The 10,387-nt window shown below is 35.6% G+C and overlaps 1 protein-coding gene and 1 pseudogene across 3 annotated transcripts in view; one reads left to right on the top strand and one right to left on the bottom strand.

Moving 5' to 3' along the window:
* Nucleotides 1-10,387, top strand: part of TLCD4 (TLC domain containing 4) — a 101,706-nt gene that overhangs the window by 21,901 nt on the left and 69,418 nt on the right. The window lies entirely within an intron of this gene.
* Nucleotides 6,584-7,521, bottom strand: LOC132002097 (phosphatidylinositol N-acetylglucosaminyltransferase subunit P-like; annotated as a pseudogene).

Genomic DNA, 10,387 nt, shown 5'->3' on the forward strand with positions numbered 1-10,387 from the left:
AGTGATGACAGGGATGTCAGTGAATTAATGCTTTGTACTTTTATATTGATTTCCAAATTCAAAGAATGATTAGTTTTTCTTGTTGTAATGTCATTACACACTGAAGAAGGGTAGATCTACAAAACAAAACCCACATCTAAATTGTTTAGGAGACAAGTGGTTTTGATCTTTAGCTCTATTTGTTTGTCCCCTCCACCTTCCTAATCAATATAACAAATGTTGAATATAAACAGCTGGTATTTTTAACTGTTGGTTGTAGCTACTTATTTCTTAAGGATTTCTTGTATAACTAGTGACCAGAATTCATGCAGTTGTTCATGCAGTATCCCGTGATGCTCTTTTTTTTTTTTTTATAAATTTAAAAAAATTTTTATTTGACAGAGAGAGACACAGCGAGAGAGGGAATATAAGCAGGGGGAGTGGGAGAGGGAGAAGCAGGTTTCCCGCCCAGGATCATGATCAGAGCCAAAGGTAGCCGCTTAATGACTGAGCCACCCAGGTGCCCTAATTACCACCCCCTGCAATGCTCTTATAATGGGCGTTCCTTGTTGAAAGAATTGATAATTTTATGATCAAGACAGAGTGAATTGAACTTGAATTCCTCTCACCTCTACACTCATACCTCAAGGGACTACTTTCGCTTTCTGTACCAGTAGAATACTGATTGCATAAAAAACTGCTAAAAGCCAAATCCTGATAGTTTTTAAACTGGTACAGGTACAGGGCATCCTTTGCAAACCAGAGGTCGGTTTCCTCTGTAGGAGCTCTAAAAGGAAAGGCAAAGCAGTTCTTTAAATCACTTGATTGCCTTTTATTACCTTTGGGGAATTGCTCAGGATAAAAATGAGGGGAAGTATATCATTCTTTTGCTCTTTCCCTGTGTTGATATAGATTATCAGTTATGGCTCTCCCTGAGCTGTAGAGCTTTGAATTCCGAAAGGAGGTCCTTGGCAAGCTGAGGAAAGGGGGGAAGATACGTGAGGGAGAATACATGCAGAGCACGTGACCTTGGCAGGGTGCGGCGTTAGGTGCAAAGAAACACAAGATAGACACTCTGTCCCCAGGCCACTGAAATTCCAGATATCTTTAGTGATTGAAGTCCTAGAACACAGTTGTGAGACTCTTAGATGTGCTCTGGACTCTAATGGACCATAATATTGCCTTTTCCTTTGGTGCTGGGCTTTGATAATGAGGTACTTGTCCAGAACCCTGCTGGACTTGGGATGAAGACATAGTCTGATTTTTTTCTAAATTCAGAAAATATTTATTGTAATGGAGGTAAATTAGAAGTTGCAGGAACAAGCCTGGAGCAAAAGAGACTAGATGGTGCTGGTTGCTCCGATACAGACGGGGAATGCGTTGTGGGGCAGGAATAGAGTCAGAGGGGACTGGTTTGTTGGAGGGTCCTGTAGCCTCACGGAGAGATTGAGAGCCACTGCAGGTAGTATTCCATCTGCAGACTGGTTATTGCCAAAGGTACAAATTCTGAAGACTTCAGCTTAGATCTAAATATTTAGGGAGTAAAGCAAGTTTCCTATTTACATCAAAAGAAATAATTTTTATGCTAAAAAATTTGGACATTTTCTTTCAATTTGGTGTATATAGTATTTTTGTGAAATGCTTGATTTATGTTTTTGAGGGGTGAATTCATTGATTAAGTTAAATATCCTGATCATCTTTTCGTTATTGATATTGTAGTTTCTAATATGTTATAGTAATTGGTACTAATGGTAAACATTTTCCTTACCCCACAATCCATTTCTTCCTACTTTTTGGTTCTTAAACATTATGTTAGCATTTGGGGAAATGCCACATGTTGTTGTGAAACATATTTGACAAAATTTGAAGATATTTAATTTTAACAGTCTTTCAAAACTGTTTTTTATGTTGTCTTTTCTACCAATGAGAATTTTAAAATCTGGGACTAGAACCATTCCTTTCCTTGTGGAAAATACAATTCCACAAGATGATTTCTTTTTAATTAAAACTTATTAAAAAAAATTCATAGTATATTGTAAAGTATATTAAAAGTATTTTGAAAAGAGATGGCAATTTTTTAAAACTTCCTTCCTGGAGGGCAAAAATGTGTTGTTTTTACCAAAAGGAAAAGAACACAGACCTCAAGATTAAGTGGGAGATCTGAGTGCAGATATACATTTTCTTGATGCTTTTAACTTTGTATATAGTGTGTCTAAAAACAGGAACTTAATGATGAACATGATTTAGATGTATGGGAGTGGATTCATTAGAATAATACTATATTGTATGAAAAATCATCATAATGACATTAAGAAATCAATTTGATTGGGACATGTAAGGGGGATAATATATATATTAAAAATAGTCTCACAAAAATTTCTCTTGTTTTTCTCTTTTTAGTAATTTTTAGGATAAATCATATGAGTAGTACATGTGAACATATGTGACCAATGAAGTAGTAAATTTACATCACTACAGAAATTTGATTTGGAATTGAATATGTTTGTCCGAGGATGGATGGGGTAGGAGATGTTTATACTAAGGAATATTTCTAAGTTCTAAAATTATATTTCGCTATAAGGCCCGAGGGAACGGCTTATGAATTATTCAACTATTGACTTTATTTTTTAAAAAACATACTTGTTCATAGGAATAGGTTAGGGAATATTCTGATTTTCATCATGATACATGGGTTTTTCATGTTTCAAAACATCAAGTATAAATTTTATTTTATTTTATTAATTTTTAATTTTTTATAAACATATATTTTTATCCCCAGGGGTACAGGTCTGTGAATCGCCAGGTTTACACACTTCATAGCACTCAAATTTTATTTTGATAAGCGATAATACACTACTGTTACCCGGTTAAGGTCTATCTGCCTTGTTAATGAAGTGTTTGAGATCTAGAATTTAAAAAAAAAAAAAAAGACACAGCTTCATAAATTTCCTACTTTCCCCCAAAGTGATGGTGGGTAGTGCCAGTGTGAAGAGAATGTAGTGAAAAGTAAATGCTCCAAAGTAGGAGTAGTGGGAAAATAGAATAACAATCTGTCTCTGGGATGAGGTTGGTTAATTTCAATTTACATATCTTATATGAATGAGGGCCATTTATAATGTGTACAGGTCATTTTATATTTCTTTTGCTGTTACTTGTCTATTAATGCCCTTTGTTTTTCTCTTGACTGGTCTTTTTCTCCTCAATTTCTAGAAACTTGTTATTTATTAAGGAGATTAGCCCTTTACCTGTGATTTGAACACCAGATCTTCTTTTTCCCGATTTGTAATTTGTGTTTCAACTTTGTATATGTTATTCTTGTTATTTTTTGACCTCATAATGGTTTTTTATTCTTAGTTAGATTTATTAATATTTTGTACCTTCCAGATTTTGAATCATAGTTAGAAAGACCTTCCGGTTCCAAAGTAAGAAGAGAATTCAGCCATATTTTCTTATAGTACATTTGAGTGTTCATACTTTAAATATTTGACCCATTTGGAATTTATCTCATGCAATATGAGATATAGATTTAACTTAATTTTTTCCAGATAATACACATTTATTAAAAAGTCCATCATATCTCACTGATTTGAGATACCACTTATTTGGACCTATTTCTGGGTTTTCTATTCAATTCCATTAGACTATTCAAATGGCAATCCCAGAATGTTCCATTATTGAGTTTCTATAATTTTTGTTTAAATATATAGAAAGCTGTTGTTCCTTTTCAAAAGAGTTTTACTGGCTATTCTTGTCTGTTTACTTTTTCTTACAAGCTTTAGAATCAACTTGTCCTATTCCAGAAAATAGCCTCTTGGTATTTTCATTAAGATTGCAATAAATTTAAAAATTAAAATATAAGGGAAATTGACATACATTGACTTTTCCTAAAAGCATGGTCCGTCTTTTCATTTATTCAAGTCTACTTTTAGATTCTGCAGGAACATTTTATTAAAGTTTTTCTCATACAAGCTTTGCATATTTCTTATTAAATTTATTCCTAGGCACTTTACATTTTTTGCTGTAATTGTAAGGGGAGTCTTTTCTTTCATTTTGTAAGGGTGTATGTGCATATATGTATGTATTTATATATACACACATATATACACATTTACATATATTTCACAAATTGTCATAAATTAATTTTGTATCCTGTTTCCATACTTAATTTTCTATTGTTTATATATTTTCTCAGTTGATTTTCTTGGGTTTCCTAGGCATATAATTATACAATCCACAAAAAAATGACAACTGCATACTCTTTTTTCCCAATAGTTATGTTTTTACCTTCTCTCTTTCATTAGTTCCCTTGACTGATACTGCAAGTATCTCTGTATTAGCAGTGGGAGGGTGGGTATCCCCTTGTTCTCTTCTTGATATGAACAGGAGCCCTCCAATATTTCCCTATTCAATCTAAACTAGCTTTGAATCTTAGAATTAATTTCTAGTCAGATGTTACTGCTTTGCTCTACCTGGAAAACTGACAATTTGGTCCAACAGTAAGGTCCATAAATATTTAGCAGTAATGGATTGGTAAAATACATTATGGCACATCCTTTGAATGGAATAGTCTGAAGAATTACAAAATAATGTGTATGTTTTAGTCCTTTTTGTTATTGTTTAAAAAAAATCAAAGTATATGCAAGTATACATGGAAGGTATCTGGGAGGATATTCAACAAACTGGCTTAAAAGTTGTAAATATATTATTTCAGCGTTATTTAAAGTAACCAAAAATATGGAAGCAACCTGAATGTCCACTGATAAATGAATGGATAAAGAAGACGTGGAATATCACTTAGTCATAAAAAAGAATGAGATTTTGCCATTTGTGACAACATGAATGGACCAGAGGGTATTGTGCTTAGTGAAATAAGTCAGATAAAGACAAACAAAAGACCATATGATTTCACTTACATGTGAAATCTAAAAAAAACAACCAACCAAACAAAGCAAAACCAGATCCATAAACACAAAGAACAAACTGATGGTTGCCAGAAGTGGGGGTGGGCAAAATGGGTGAAGAGGAGTGGGAGAGGGACGCCTGGGTGGCTCAGTGGGTTAAAGCCTCTGCCTTCGGCTCAGGTCATGATCCCAGGGTCCTGGGATCGAGTCCCGTATCGGGCTCTCTGCTCAGCAGGGAGCCTGCTTCCTCCTCTCTCTGCCGGCCTCTCTGCCTCCTTATAATTTGTCTATCAAATAAATAAATAAATCTTTAAAAAAAAAAAAAGAGGAGTGGGAGATACAGCTTCTAGTTATGGAATGAATAAGTCACGGCAATGAAAGGTGAATTGAATGAATGTTATGAAATGAAAATCGTAAGGGATATAACCAAAGGTATTATAATAGTGTCATTTGGTGACAGACGGTAACTACACTTAGGGTGAGCATAGCATAATGTATAAATTTGTTGAATCACTGTGTTGTACATCTGAAACTAATGTAACATTGTGTATCAACTGTGCTTCAATAAAAAAGAAAAGAAAGGAATAAATAAGATTATAGAAGAGAAAAATTTATGAGTCCAGCACATAGAACAGAAAAATTTATGGACATAAACTATTGAGTATTAATATCAATTTCTACTAATCTGTAAAATTTTTTAAAAATTCATGAAAATATTTTGGCGCAATTAAAAAACACTTTAGAAATTTAAGAAAAATAGATGGACATTTTCCCTTTTCTCTGTTCTGGATCCCTTTCTGTTATTTAAATTTTATTTTGTTTATCCTTATTTTTCGCAAAGTGGGACTCATAGTGTAGATAGTGTAAAAAGAGGTTTACAAGATATAATCCAGAAGGAAAAAGAAAAGAGGAGAAAAGTCCACAGTTGATAAGAGATTTCAGTAAATTTTGGAAACCAGAAGTTGGATGGAGTAGAAATAATTGACTTGACAAAGTGGAAGAAGGGCTAATCTGAATGCTTGGAGGAGCCTTAGCACTTGGCTGTCAGTGTACCATGGAAGGCAGGGGTGAGGTACAAGCCTGAAGAAGGAGAATTGTCCTGAAGTTGTTTACAAAGCTCTTGGATGCCATTGGGTCTCTTCTTGCCCCTCATACAGCCATTGTGCATTCCTGTGCATTCCGTACCTTCCGTACTATCACTAATACAATCCCTCTGTGAAGTATGCAGTTTCTTTTCTGGAGAAAGGAGTTTATCTTGTTTTTTTTTTTTTTTTTTTTTAAGATTTTATTTATTTATTTGAGAGAGAGAGACAGTGAGAGAGAGCATGAACGAGGAGAAGGTCAGAAAGAGAAACAGACTCCCCATGGAGCTGGGAGCCCAATGCAGGACTCGATCCCAGGACTCCAGGATCATGACCTGAGTCGAAGGCAGTCGTCCAGCCAACTGAGCCACCCAGGCGTCCCAGGAGTTTATCTTTTGTTGGAAAGTTCCTGTAACAAAAGTTCTGATCAGAGAATGGGAAAGAAAGATGCGTATTTTTTAATGGTACTGTAGTATTTTATTTATTCTATTAATAACTAATAATGCGAGAAAATTTATAAGATTAATGGAACTTAAGAGAAGCTTTTTATATTTCAGTATCAATTATTAATAAGAGAGATAGTCAAAATAATTGTGGTCAAAATTATTATATCAAAAAATTTTAAAAAAGCTTAAAATAAGTGTTTGATGTTAGTCTATATACAATTCCATTTTTAGCACAAAGTTCTTTGGCTGCAAGAAAGAACATTTGGTTTACTTCACTAATAGGAATATCTCTTAATGCTGGAATGGCCTCTTCTACTTTCTGGCTTTCTTCTACTGTTGATATTTAGCATACTTATCTATGATTGTATGAACGGAGTTCAGTGAAGAGGTACTCATCATGTTTATTCCAGATAAGAGTACATAACTGATCACTGTAGTAACGAGGAGGTGGACAGGCAGTGACAGGCAGTGCAACCGCGCAATATTTTTGAAGCCAATAGGTTAAGCCTAAAGAGTTTAGCCAAGGTTCAGGAATAAAAGCTCACACAACCTATAGTATGAAGCCAAATTGGGAGCTTAAGAAAAGAACAAAGGGGCGTCTGGGTGGCTTAGTGGGTTAAGCCTCTGCCTTTGGCTCAGATCATGATCTCAGTGTCCTGGAATCGAGCCCTACATCGGGCTCTTTGCTCAGCAGGGAACCTGCTTTCCCCTCTCTCTCTCTGTGCCTCTCTGCCTACTTGTGACCTCTCTCTCTGTCAAATAAATAAATAAAATCTTTATAAAAAAGAAAGAAAAGAACAAAGCCGTAAATCGCTCTTTCTGGTAATGGTGCTGGTAAATTTCCTACCATTTTCCCTGTGGCTTTAGACAATCTATGGGGAAGAAACAGAATCATCATCAGTGATTTGCTCCCCTTCGTCACTGATCTGTCATAGGCCTCATCAGTTTGCTATGGGTACTGCTTCTGCAGACTTTTTCCCACGCTAAACCACTGCACACTGCCATCCTGTGCCAAAAATATGTTTGAAATACAAACCTACTTCAGAGGTAAAGCTGCATAATTCTCCTGGTCCATGATTTCTTAATCTTGGAATGACTGACATTTGGGATTGGAAATTCTTTGCTGTGGGAGGCTGTGATTGTGACATGGTAGCAGCCTCTCTGACCTCTACTCCCTAGGGGCTCATGCATGACCCCCTTGCCTGTGATGACAGCCAAAAGCATCAGCAGACATTGCCAAATGGCTGGACTGGGAAGAACTAACACCTCCCACCCATCCCCAGTAGAGAACCTCTGTCTTGGACATTAGGTAATAGAAAAGATGGGGTGCCTGGATGGTTCAGTTAAGCATCTGACTCTTGATTCCAGCTCAGGTCTTAATCTAAGGGTCCTGAGTTCTGGCCCTGAGTTGGGCTCAATGCTAGGTGTGGAGTCTACCTAAATTAAAGGAAAAGAAACGAAACGAAAGCTGTAGAGATAATCAGTGGGATAAAAGGACAATCAATCTGAAGAATAATGAAGTTCCAACATCCTGCTGACTAAGAGTTCACAAAGAGAGAATATAGTAAATGAGAAGGAGGAAATTAGCAAAAAAAATAATTAAAGATTCGCAGGTAAGATTGAAAGCACCCCTGACGGTCTAGCACAATTCAAGAAAAAAAGGCCCATTCTAAGGCACAAAGCACATGATTGTGATATTGCAGACTCTAAAGTTAATGGGAAGATTCTAGAATGAAGAATAGACCAGATACAGAAGAAGGGGGACCAGAAAGGCATTAAGCATTTAGTTCAGGGGCAACGCTGGAAGTAAAAGACAATGGAACAGTGCATTTATTTTATTTTTAAAAATTTTAAAATTTATTTTTATTTATTTTTTTATTTTTTGAGACAGTGTTTTTAAAATGCTGGGGGAAAATGATCTTCAGCTTATCCAAATTATCAATTGAGGATGAGAATAGAATACAGACATTTTCAGACATGCAAAGTACTCTAAAAAAATTTACCTTCTATATACACGCTCTGAGTAAACTACTGAAATCTGTGCTTTAGCAAAATAAGAGAGTGAATTTCTTTCTTTCTTTCTTTTTTTTTTTTTTTTAAGATTTTATTTATTTATGGGAGAGAGCGGGTGTGTGCGCCCAAGATGGAGGAGCGGCAGGCAGAGGGAGAAGCAGGCTCCTTGCTGAGTAAAGAGCCCAACATGAGATTATTACCCAGGACCCTGGGATCATGACCTGAGCTGAAAGCAGTTGCTTAACCAACTGAGCCACCTTGGTGTCCCACGAGAGTGAATTTCTAATGTTTGGGCATTGGAAGATACAAGGGCATTTGTTAGATACGTTGAAGCATCTGGATAAAATTTGGGTAAGATACATTAAAAAAAAAATAAGTGATAAAGGAAGGCAATTATGAACTCCAGGAACAACAGAGATTTTCAAGAGAAGCACTGTCATGGCACCTTACTTGATTCAACAATGCACTGTATTTACATTGACAGGATGATAAAAACACAAATTATTGATTTGAACAGAAGTTGTGATGTAGGTGTGTGAGAAGGAGGGGTGAGGGCAAAGTGGTGATGGTGTAAGTGTGAAAGAGCTAAATCCTCAAATACCATGACAAGAAGTCAATAAATAATGTCTAAAAAGTGAAAGTCAGGAAGCACTGGTATAAGCATATTGTTAAGAAATAACCTAGAAGGGTTATGTAGAACATGGGGTGAAGCCAGGTGGGGGGAAGTTGGAAAAGGGGCTGATCGGACTCGAATGTTTTTGTTATAAGCCTTTATGAACTACTTGAATTTTTACTTATATGTTACTTTCATTAAAAATAAAAATGAAAAAAAAATGCACACAAGAATAATACTTACATATTACAGGAAAAAGTCGCGTAAAATAAGATACGAAAAAGAATCTAAAAGACCTAAGGATCTCACCCACCCAGAGCTAACCATTGGTAATATGCTGAAATAGTTTTTTCTTGAAAAATTCTGAAAAGCAAATGAAAGGACTTTCTTTTTAAAGATTTTATTTTTTTTATTTAAGAGAGAGAGGGAGGCCTTGAGTGCACAAGCAGGGGGAGTGACAGTCAGAGGAAGAGGGAGAAGTGGGTTCCCTGCTGAGCAGAGAGCCTGATGGGTGGTGAGGGCTTGCTGACCTGAGCTAGAGGCAGCTGCTTAACTGACTGAGCCACCCAGGCATCCCAAAAGAACTTTTAAATACTAAAAAAAAAACAAAGCAACAACAACAAAAAAACCTCACAAGTTCTTGATACATTAAAATCAACAATAATTTAAAAAGTAGTGCCTGGGGTTATTAATTTTGAAATCAATCTTTTTGATCAAAATGCTTGGTGTTTTGTTATCTTCACTAACAGAGAAGGGTGGAGAATTGAGGCAATTTTCCAAAATACTTCTGCATTAATTATCTCGTTATTTTAGAAAGAAGCAGCTTTTAGTTTTAGTTTTCTAAACAATTGTCTCTATTTAGTTTAGAAATTTTTGGAAACAAATTTATGAGGAAAGTTTGTCTTCAACAAATGGTATTGGGAAAACTGCATAGCTCCATGCAAAAGAATGAAACGGGATGACTTTCTTACACCATACACAAAAATAAGTTCAAAATGGATTAAAGACCTAAATGGGAGACCTGAAACCATAAAAATTCCTAGAAGATAACACAGGGAGTAATTTCTCTGACATTGGCCATAGCAACATTTTTTTAGATATGTCTTCTAAGGCAAGGGAAACAAAAGCAAAAATAAAGTACCGGGACTACATCAAAATAAAATGCTTGTGCACAGCAAAGGAACTGGTCAACAAAACTAAAGGACAACCCACTGAATGGGAAAAATACTTAAAAATGACATATCCAATAAAGGGTTAGTATTCAAAATACGTAAAGAACATATACATCTCAACACCAAAAACCCAAATAATCCATTAGGAAATGGGCAGAAGACATAAACAGACATTTCTATA

This window comes from Mustela nigripes, chromosome 14 (assembly GCF_022355385.1).
Source record: "Mustela nigripes isolate SB6536 chromosome 14, MUSNIG.SB6536, whole genome shotgun sequence".
NCBI lineage: Eukaryota > Metazoa > Chordata > Mammalia > Carnivora > Mustelidae > Mustela > Mustela nigripes.